A 10,869-nucleotide genomic window follows, 5' to 3' on the forward strand; every position below is an offset into this window, starting at 1 on the left:
GGGAGAGGATGTCCATGAGAAATAAAATAGTCCCTGCATAGGCTGAGGAGCATGTGCATATCTGTATTTGTCCCGGAATTAATTGTGAAATGTACATGTACCTTACTATTTAATGTTTTTTATTTTTCCAAATGTTATGCAGTACAATTTTTTTTTTTTTTTTTCATTTTGAGACAGAGTCTCGCTCTGTCACCCAGGCTGGAGTGTCGTGGTGCAATCTTGGCTTATTGCAACCTCTACCTCCCGGATTCAAGCAATTCTCCTGCCTCAGCCTCCAGAGTAGCTGGAATTACAGGTGCATGCCACCACGCCCGGCTAATTTTTGTATTTTTAGTAGAGACGGGGTTTCACCATGTTGAACAGGCTGGTCTCAAACTCCTGACCATGTGATCCACCTGCCTTGGCCTCCCAGAGTTCTGGGAATACAGGCATGAGCCACCGCGCCAGGCCTTTTCTTTCTTTCTTTTTACTTTTTTTTTTTTTGAGACGGAGTCTTGCTCTGTCACCAGACTGGAGTGCAGTGGCAGGATGTCGGCTTACTGCAACCTCCTCCTCCCAGGTTCAAGCGATTCTCCTGCCTCAGCCTTGCGAGTAGCTGGGACTACAGGTGCTCGCCACCATGCCCAGCTAATTTTTTGTATTTTAGTAGAGACAGGGTTTCACCGTGTTGGTCAGGCTGGTCTCAAAATCCCAGCCTCCGGTGATCCACCCGCCTCGGCCTCCCAAAGTGTATACAGTACAATTTTTTAAATGCATACTGCTATGATTTTGTTTTGTTTTGTTTTTTTTCTGAGACGAAGTCTCGCTCTTGTTGCCCAGGCTGGAGTGCAGTGGCGTGATCTTGGCTCACTGCAACCTGCGTCTCCTGGGTTCAAGCAATGCTCCTGCTTCAACCTCCCAAGTAGCTGAGATTACAGGCGCTGGCCACCACGCCTGGCTAATTTTTTGTATTTTTAGTAGAGACGGGGTTTAACCGTGGTCGCCAGGATGGTTTTGATATCCTGACCTGGTGATCCGCCCGCCTCAGCCTCCCAAAGTGCTGGGATTACAGGCATGAGCCACCGCGCCCAGCTATGAACTTTTAACTATTAACTCATTTTTAATAAATTTAAGTTATATAGAAGTATAGCTTCTATACTACTACATAGAACTCCAAATTTTAGCATATGTATAAACATGTAACGGACATCATAATCAGGCTGTTGTAGAACCCCAAAATCAGGCTTGTGTACCTCATGGGCAGATGAGGCCAAACACTGAGACACCGGTGCTTGGAGATGGAGAAAGGTTTAACAGATTTGGCCAAAGAGAGAAGGCAGCAGAGCAAATCTCTAAAATCTGTCTTAACAAAAAGAAGCACGGAGTTTTTATGGGGCTAGAGAGTAAGGGAGGGGGAGTTTCAGGGAACCAAGGGGGAAAGTCTGTGTTTCTTCAGTCTCTGATAACACCTTGAGCAATCAGGTTTCTGGGCATCAGGGGCTGGACTCAACAACCCTGAAGGCATTAATTCCCCCTGCAACAGTTTTTCATGACCCTGAAGTTATCTCCTCCTCATTGACAATGAAACAGTACATCAGCAGTATGTAATTACAGTGTGAGAACAAGGGATACTGGGCAAAAAGCAAGTGGTTAAAACATGCAAACAGGTAAAGGCCTGATCAGAATTTTCATTTATTCAGTCCTTAAGAACTGCAAGATGCTGAACTCTCAAGGGGCCCAGTTACAAGGCTATTGGAAGTTTCATCACCCTCTAAAAATGCCCTTGGAATAGCCTTTTTTTTTTTTTCTTTTTAAAAAAATTGTGGGTCAGGTGCGGTGGCTCACGCCTGTAATCTCAGCACTTTGGGAGGCTGAGGCAGGCAGATCACCTGAAGTCAGGAGTTCGAGACCAGCCTGGCCAACATGGTGCAACCCTTGTCTCTACTAAAAATACAAAAATTAGCCAGGCATGGTGGCACGTGACTGTAATCCCAGCTACTCAGGAGGCTGAGGCAGAAGAATCGCTTGAATCCTGGAGGTGGAGATTGCAGTGAGCCGAGATTGCACCCCTGTACTCCAGCCTGGACAACGGAGCAAGACTCCATCTTCAAAAAAAAAAAAAAAAAAAAAACTAGCCAGGCATAATGGCAGGTGCCTGTAATCCCAACTACTCAGAAGGCTGAGGCAGAAGAATCACTTGAACCTGGGAAGTAGAAGTTGCATTGAGCCAAGATCACCCCATTGCACTCCAGCCTGTGTGACAGAGCAAGACTCTGCCTCAAAAAAAAAAAAAAAAAAAAAAAGGTGTAGAGACAGGGTCTTGCTATATTGCCCAGGCTGGTCTAAAAATCCTGGCCTCAAGCGATCCTCTACCTGGGCCTCTCAAAGTGCTGCGATTACAGTTGACAGCCACCGTGCCCAGCCAGCTTGTAATGTCTTTTGATTCACCTCCCTTCCTAGATCTGTAACCCTTAGCAAGGGCGGATTTATTTCTGTCTCCCGCCCGCCCTCCCGCCCTCCCTACCTTTCCTTCCTTCGGATTTATTTCTGTCTCCCTCCCGCCCTCCCTACCTTTCTTTCCTTCCTTCCTTCCTTCCTTCCTTCCTTCCTTCCTTCCTTCCTTCCTTCCTTCCTTCCTTCCTTCCCTCCCTCCCTCCCTCCCTCCCTCCTTTTCAGACGGAGTCTCACTCTGTTGCCCAGGGTGGAGTGCAGTGGCACAATCTCGCCTCACTGCAAGCTCCGTCTCCTGGGTTCATGCCATTCTCCTGCCTCAGCCTCCAGAGTAGCTGGGACTACAGGTGCCCACCACAATGCCCGGCTAATTTTGTTTTTGTATTTTTAGTAGAGACAGGGTTTCACTGTGTTAGCCAGGATGGTCTCGATCTCCTGACCTCGTGATCCACCACCTAGGCCTCCCAAAGTGCTGGGATTACAGGCATGAGCCACTGCACCCAGCCCCATAGTTTTACCTTTCAAGAATGTCACATAAATGGAATTATACAGTATGTAACCTTTTGAGACTTACAAAAGTTTACAACATACTTCAACTCAGTATACCTTTGAGAGTCATCTACACTGTTATCTGTATCAATGTTATTGAGGAACACTGGCTGTAGTGGCTCTCACCTGTAGGTCCCCTCAAGGGATCCTGAGGTGGGGATGATCCCTTAAGCCCAGGAGTTCAAGGCCAGCCTGGGCAATATAGTGAGACCCCTGTCTCTAAAAAGAAAAATAAATGCAGGCCAGGCACAGTGGCTCACGCCTGTAATCCTAGCACTTTGGGAGGCCAAGGTGGGCACCTCACTTGAGGTCAGGAGTTTCAGACCAGCCTGGCCAACATGGCAAAAACTTGTCTCTACTAAAAATACAAAAAGTAGCTGAGTGTGGTAACAACTGCCTGTAGTCCCAGCTGCTCGTGAGACTGAGGTAGGAGAATTGCTTGAACCCGGGAAGCAGAGGTTGTAGTGAGTGGAGATCACACCACTGCACTCCAGATGAAGCAAGACTTTGTTTCAAAAGAAAAGAAAACAATGCATTAGTACTATGGATGTATTACAGTTTGTATAGCCACCATCCATCAGAGGACATTTGGGTTGTTGCAAATTTTTTTTTTTTTTTTTTTTTTTTTTTTTTTGAGACAGAGTCTCACTCTCTCACCCAGGCTGGAGTGCAGTGGCACAATCTTGGCTCACTGCAAGCTCCGCCTCCCGGGTTCATGCCATTCTCCTGCCTCAGCTTCCCGAGTAGCTGGGACTCCAGGTGCCCGCCACAACGCCCGGCTAATTTTGTTTTTGTATTTTTAGTAGAAACGGGGTTTCACTGTGTTAGACAGGATGGTCTCCATCTCCTGACCTTGTGGTCTACCTGCCTCAGCCTCCCAAAGTGCTGGGATTATAGGCGTGAGCCGCCGCGCCCAGCCTAGGGTTGTTCCAAATTTTAGCAATTATGAAGGGAGCTGCTGCAAACATTCATGTACATGTTTTTGTGTAAACAGAGGTTTTCATTTGTCTAGGATAAATACCCAAGAGTGGGATTGCTGGTCATTCAGTAAGTACACGTTTATAAGAAACAAACCATTTTCTAGAATGGTATGATGCTGTTTTGCATTCCCATCAGCAATGTGTGAGAACTCTAGTTGCTCCATATTCTTCATAGTGGCTGGTATTGTCAGATATTTTAAGGTGTAGAAAGCCTACAGTGGGCTGTGCCTCATGTCTCACCTGTGTTTTTTGTTTTTGTTTTTGTTTCGAGACGGAGTTTCACTCTTATTGCCCAGGCTGGAGTGCAATGGCTTGATCTCGACTCACCGCAACCTCCGCCTCCTGGGTTCAAGTGATTCTCCTGCCTCATCCTCCCAAGTAGCTGGGATTACAGGCATGCACCACCATGCCTGGCTAATTTTGTATTTTTAGTAGAGACGGGGTTTCACTATGTTGGCCAGGCTGGTCTTGAACTCCTGACCTCAGATGATCCGCCCCCCTCAGCGTCCCAAAGTGTTGGGATTACAGGTGTGAGCCACTGTGCCTGGCTGTGTCTCATCTGTTTAATCCCAGCATTTTAGGAGGCCAAGGCAGAAGAGGATAACTTGAGGCCAGGAGTTCAAGACTAGCCTGGGCAAAATAGCAAGACCCTGTCTCTATTTTAAAAAGAAAAAAGAGGCCAGGTGTGGTGGCTCATGCCTGTAATCCCAGCACTTTGGGGAGCTGAGCGGATGGATCACGAGATCAGGAGTTCAATACCAGCCTGGCCGACATGGTAAAACCTGGTCTCTACTAAAAATACAAAAAAAAAAAAAAAAAAAAAAAAAAAAAAAAAAAGATAGCCGGGCGCAGTGGCTCAAGCCTGTAATCCCAGCACTTTGGGAGGCAAAGACGGGCGGATCACGAGGTCAGGAGATCGAGACCATCCTGGCTAACACGGTGAAACCCCGTCTCTACTAAAAAATACAAAAAATTAGCCGGGCGAGGTGGCGGGTGCCTATAGTCCCAGCTACTCGGAAGGCTGAGGCAGGAGAATGGCGTAAACCCGGGAGGCGGAGCTTGCAATGAGCTGAGATCTGGCCACTGCACTCTAGCCTGGGCGACAGAGCGAGACTCCGTCTTGGAAAAAAACAAAAAAGAAAAAAAAATTAGTCGAGCGCGGTGGCGGGCTCCTGTAATCCCAGCTACTCAGGAGGCTGAGGCAGGAGAATCGCTTGAACTCGGAGAGCAGAGGTTGCAGTGAGCTGAGATCGCGCCACTGCACTCCAGTCTGCACAACAGAGTGAGACTCCAACTCAAAAAATAAAAAATTAAAAAAGAAAAAAGAAAGCCTACAGTGCAGAGCACTGATAACTGAACATATCAAATAGGAACCTTTGAAACACCCCACCCTGCAAAAATCCTAAGTATGAAATAGTCTTTAGTTTTAGGAAGAAGACATAAAATTTTAACTGTAGGCCTGGCATGGTGTCACATGCCTGTAATCCCAGCACTTTGGGAGGCCGAGGTAGGCAGATCACCTGAGGTCAGGAATCTGAGACCAGCCTGGCCAACATGGTGAAACCCGGTCTCTACTAAAAATATAAAAAGTAGCTGGGCATGGTGTGCACCTGTAGTCCCAGCTGCTTGGGAGGCTGAGGCAGGAGAATGGCTTGAACCTGGGAGGCAGAGATTGCAATGAGCCAAGATTGCACCACTGCACTCCAGCTTGGGTGACACGACACTGACAGCTTGGGTGACACTGCACTCCTACTTGGGTGACAGCTGCACAAGATTGAACCACTGCACTCCAGCTTGGGTGACAGCCATCTCAATTAAAAAAAAAAAAAAAAAAAAGAAAGAAAAAAAATTTTTTTGAGTGGTTTTTCTCAAATTCACTATTTGGGAAAAAAATGGGAGGGGAAGAGTAATGATGTAAAATTAGCATGTCAGAATCACCTATGATAGTTCTGAAATGTACATGCATTCTTTTCCCATATAGTGGGACTGAGAGACATTATTTCAAGAATGATTTCTCCCTCCTGATGTGCCCCAGTCACCAAACCCTGCTTAATCTTCTTTTTTTTTTTTTTTTTTTTTTGAGACGGAGTCTTGCTCTGTAGCCCGGGCTGGAGTGCAGTGGCCGGATCTCAGCTCACTGCAAGCTCCGCCTCCCGGGTTTACGCCATTCTCCTGGCTCAGCCTCCGGAGTAGCTGGGACTACAGGCGCCCGCCACCTCGCCCGGCTAGTTTTTTGTATTTTTAGTAGAGACGGGGTTTCACCGTGTTAGCCAGGATGGTCTCGATCTCCTGACCTCGTGATCCGCCCGTCTCGGCCTCCCAAAGTGCTGGGATTACAGGCTTGAGCCACCGCGCCCGGCCTCCTGCTTAATCTTCTTTACATTTTTTTCTTATCCATCCTTTCTATCCTCAGTACCCAAAAGCCCAATTCATCACTCCTTCTGACCATTCAGGAAGAATTTCTAGAATGTCTTGTTTTTCTTCCTTTTAGAAATGGGCTCTTGCTGTGTCCTCCAGGCTGGCCTCAAACTCCTGAGCTCAAGCAACCCTCCCACCGCAGCCTCTCAAGTAACTGGGTGTGCCACCACGCCTAGCCCTAGAAGGTCTTCTATGTCAGGTGTGTGTTAGGTGGAGAAAAATGCAAAAACAAGAGCATGCAGATGCCCTCCAGGGCTTCAGGCTATGAGGGGAAGCAGACAGAGTTTCAGTGAGGAGTGCTTTAGAGGAAGGAATTTAGAGGTGCTGGGAGAAGAGACAAGCATATAGCTAAACTGTTCCTGGTCTCTGGACTGAATCATGGGATGTGAGGGAGGTGAGGTGAAGGAGGGAAGGCATTCCGGACAGAGGGAGAGTCATGAGAGAATATAATGCACTTGAGAAAGATACATGCTGTGCGATGAGGCTGAGGCTCACATTGTGAAGGTCAAACTGCAGCGGCAGGTCACGGTCAGCTCACAGATTCTTCTAGGTCTTATTAAAGAATGCATTTACAATAAAATGGGAAACTTCTTTTCCTTTTTTTTTTTTTTTTTTCCTGAGATGGAGTCTTGCTCTGTTGCCCAGGCTGGAGTGCAATGGCGTGATCTCGGCTGACTGCAACCTCCGCTGCCCGGGTTGAAGCAATTCTCCCACCTCAGCCTCCCAAGCAGGTGTGTGCCACCATGCCTGGCAAATTTTTGTATTTTTAGTGGAAACGGGGTTTCACCACGTTGGCCAGACTGCTCTCAAACTCCTGACCTCGAGTGATCTGCCCATCTCGCCCTCCCAAAGTGCTGGGATTACAGGCATGAGCCACCACACCCAGGCAAAATGGGAAATTTCTAAGTATTTCTTGAAGGGAGCAACATTAGAATTGCATTTTAGAAGAACCCATCTGGCAGATGGATGATGAATGCACTGCAGGAAAAAAGCCAGAAGCAAGGAAACCTGTCAAGGAAAACACTATTAAATAAATAAATAAATAAATAAATAAATAAATAAATAAATAAATAAAGTGGGCCGGGTGCGGTGGCTCACGCCCGTAATCCCAGCACTTTAGGAGACTGAGGTGGGTGGATCACAAGGTCAGGAGATCGAGACCATCCTGGCTAACACGGAGAAACCCCATCTCTACTAAAAAATACAAAAAAATTAGCCGGGCGTGGTGGCGAGTGCCTGTAGTCCCAGCTACCCGGGAGGCTGAGGCAGGAGAATGGCATGAGCCCAGAAGGCAGAGCTTACAGTGAGCCAAGATCGCGCCACTGCACTCCAGATTGGGTGACAGAGCAAGACTCCGTCTCAATAAATAAATAAATAAATAAATAAAGTGAACTTAAAGTAGTAACAATAGAGATAGTGAGAAATGATCTTCTTCGGGAAGAATCAGGAGCTAGATGCTAGATTGGGTTTAAGAAAATCTAGGTGCATCATCAGATTTGTAACTTTGGAGATGAGGTAGATTTAGTATACAGAGGTAGGAAATACAGGACAGTGTAATAAAGAGGGGTAGAGGCTGGGCACGGTGGCTCATGCCTGTAATTCCAGCACTTTGGGAAGCTGACGCTGGTGGAGCATTTGAGGTCAGGAGTTCGAGACCAGCCTGACCTGGTGAAACCCTGCCTCTACTAAAAATACCAAAAAAAAAAAAAAAAATTAGCTGTGCCTGGTGGCAGGTGTCTATAGTCTCAGCTACTCGGGATACTGAGGCAGGAGAATTGCCCGGGAGACAGAGGTTGCAGTGAGTCAATATCACGCCACTGTACTCCAGCCTGGGTGACAAAGCGAGACTCTGTCTCAAAACAACAACAATAACAACAAAGAGGGGTAGAGTGAGGGTTGATACAGGTGACAAGTCTTACTTGGGGCATTTTGTGTTTGAGATGTTCATGGCACAAATTGAAAATACGGATTTATAGATTTGAAAGTCATTAGCACATATGTGGTAACAGAAGAGATGGCTGTACCAAATGCAGCTCGGAACAGCCAAATAGTCATGCACACAGACAGACACAGCTTGCTGCTCTGCTGCTGTTTTTGGAGGTGCGAGCGCTTCTCCCTCATTTTTGGAGTTCCTTTCCACTGATGGGGAGCTCCATGGAGCACAGCACTTGCAGCCTCTGCCTCCCCACCCACTTTGCTCAGGTCCATGCGCATGCTGGGCTCTCCCGTGTTAGTTTTATGACTAGTAAAGGTGTCATGTTGATCTTACAGTCACACTGGGGGTTAGGGATTCAACCTGTGAATTTGGAAAGGGGAGGGGACATGATTCCGTTCATAATATGGAGTTACATCTTACTGAACGCCTACTCTTTTTTTTTGACACAGGGTCTTGCTCTGTCAGGCTGGAGTGCAGTGGCATGATCTTGGCTCACTGTGACCTCTGTCTCCTGGGCTCAAGTGATTCTCCCACTTTAGCATCTCCAGTAGCTGGGACTACGGGTGCATGCAACCACGCCTGGGTAATTTTTTTTTTTTTTTTGAGACGGAGTCTTGCTCTGTCGCCTAGACTGGAGTGCAGTGGCTGGATCTCAGCTCACTGCAAGCTCCGCCTCCCGGGTTTACGCCATTCTCCTGCCTCAGCCTCCCGAGTAGCTGGGACTACAGGCGCCCACCACCTCGCCTGGCTAGTTTTTTGTATTTTTTATTAGAGACGGGGTTTCACCATGTTAGCCAGGATGGTCTCCATCTCCTGACCTCGTGATCCGCCCGTCTTGGCCTCCCAAAGTTTTGGGATTACAGGCTTAAGCCACCGCGCCTGGCCAATTTTTGTATTTTTAATAGAGACAGGGTTTTGCCATGTTGGTCAGGCTGGTCTTGACCTCCTGCCCTCAAGTGAACCGCCCATCTCGGCCTCCCAAAGTGCTGGGATTGCAGGCATGAACCACCGCGCCCAGTCCTGAATGCCTACTCTTGACTAGACACTATGTATTTCACATTCATAATCTCCCATTCATCCTCACATTATAGTGAGCCCATTATTAACTTGGCCTTTATTTCCAGAATCTGAGTACTGGTCACGAAACAATTTATACTCCCTTACTTAGGTGACCAGATTTGGGGGCAAAGACAGCTTAGATAGAAACTTCTGCTTGACTCCTGATAAGCATGAGCATATGGAAAGCTCCAGGTGACGTTTACCAGAGTTCCTTTCTCCTTTCTTGCTTTTTTGTTTGTTTGTTTTGGTTTTGTTTTTGTTTGAGATGCAGTTTCACTCTTGCTGCCCTGGCTGGAGTGCAATGGTGCGATCTCGGCTCACTGTGACCTCCGCCTCCTGGGTTCAAGCGTTCAAGCAATGCCTTAGCCTCCCGAGTAGCTGGGATTACAGGCACCTGCCACCACACCCAGCTAATTTTTTGTATTTTTAATAGAGACAGGGTTTCGCCATGTTAGCCAGGCTGGTCTCAAACTCCTGACCTCAGGTGATCCACCTGCCTCAGTCTCCCAAAGTGCTGGGATTACAGGCAGGAGCCACCACGCCCTGCCCTTTCTCCTTTCTTTTTTCTTTTCTTGTTTTTGAGACAGAGTCTCGCTGTGTCACCATGCTGGAGTGCAGTGGTGCGATCTCAGCTCACGGCAACCTCTGCCTCCCGAGTTCAAGCGATTCTCCTGCCTCAGCCTCCTGAGTAACTGGGACTACAGGTGCGTGCCACCACGCTCAGCTAATTTTTAGTAGAGACGGGGTTACACCATATTGGCCAGGATGGGCTCCATCTCTTGACGTCGTGATCTGCCCACCTTGGCCTCCCAAAGTGTTGGGATTGTAGGCATGAGCCACGGCACCTGGCCCCTCCTTTCTTAAAGCTACCCCTCCTCCTTGTTCTCAGCTCCTCCCCATTCTCTACCTGCACTTGCTCACTTTTTGCTCCTAATTCCTGCCTCGGTTTGACCTCAGAAGCACTCCTTATTGCTGCTTCTGTGCCAGTCCCGCATGTATGGACTGGGAATGATTCTGTAGGCCACTCTATGTACTGCAATCCATCACCTAGCTCATACTAGAGAATGCCTGTGTTACCAGTATAGCTGAAAAACAGCATTTTTTTTTTTTTTTGTAGATGTGGCTGATTTTCATAAAGGTACCCTCCCCTCACCATTATATTAAATGGAGAAAGTAAAACTTACAGAGCTCTAGTGTCTTGCCCAAGGCCAGAGCCAGCGTCTGTTATATTTTGTGGGTTTTAGTCTAAGCCCAGTGCTTTCTGAACTATGTAACGGAACTACCCCTTCTCTTCTGTCTTCTACTCAGCCCTATGCTTTTGCTTCAGCCACTCAAGGTAATATCTCTCAGTGACATTTATAATCCTTTTCTTCGACCTCTTTCTGTAGCATGTGGTACCGTTAGGTACTCATTATCTTTTTTTTTTTTTTTTTTCATTTGTTGAGAGACGGGATCTCACTGTCACGCAGGCTGGAGTGCAGTGGTGCGAACATGGCT

Source organism: Chlorocebus sabaeus, chromosome 21 (genome assembly GCF_047675955.1).
Source record: "Chlorocebus sabaeus isolate Y175 chromosome 21, mChlSab1.0.hap1, whole genome shotgun sequence".
Taxonomy (NCBI): domain Eukaryota; kingdom Metazoa; phylum Chordata; class Mammalia; order Primates; family Cercopithecidae; genus Chlorocebus; species Chlorocebus sabaeus.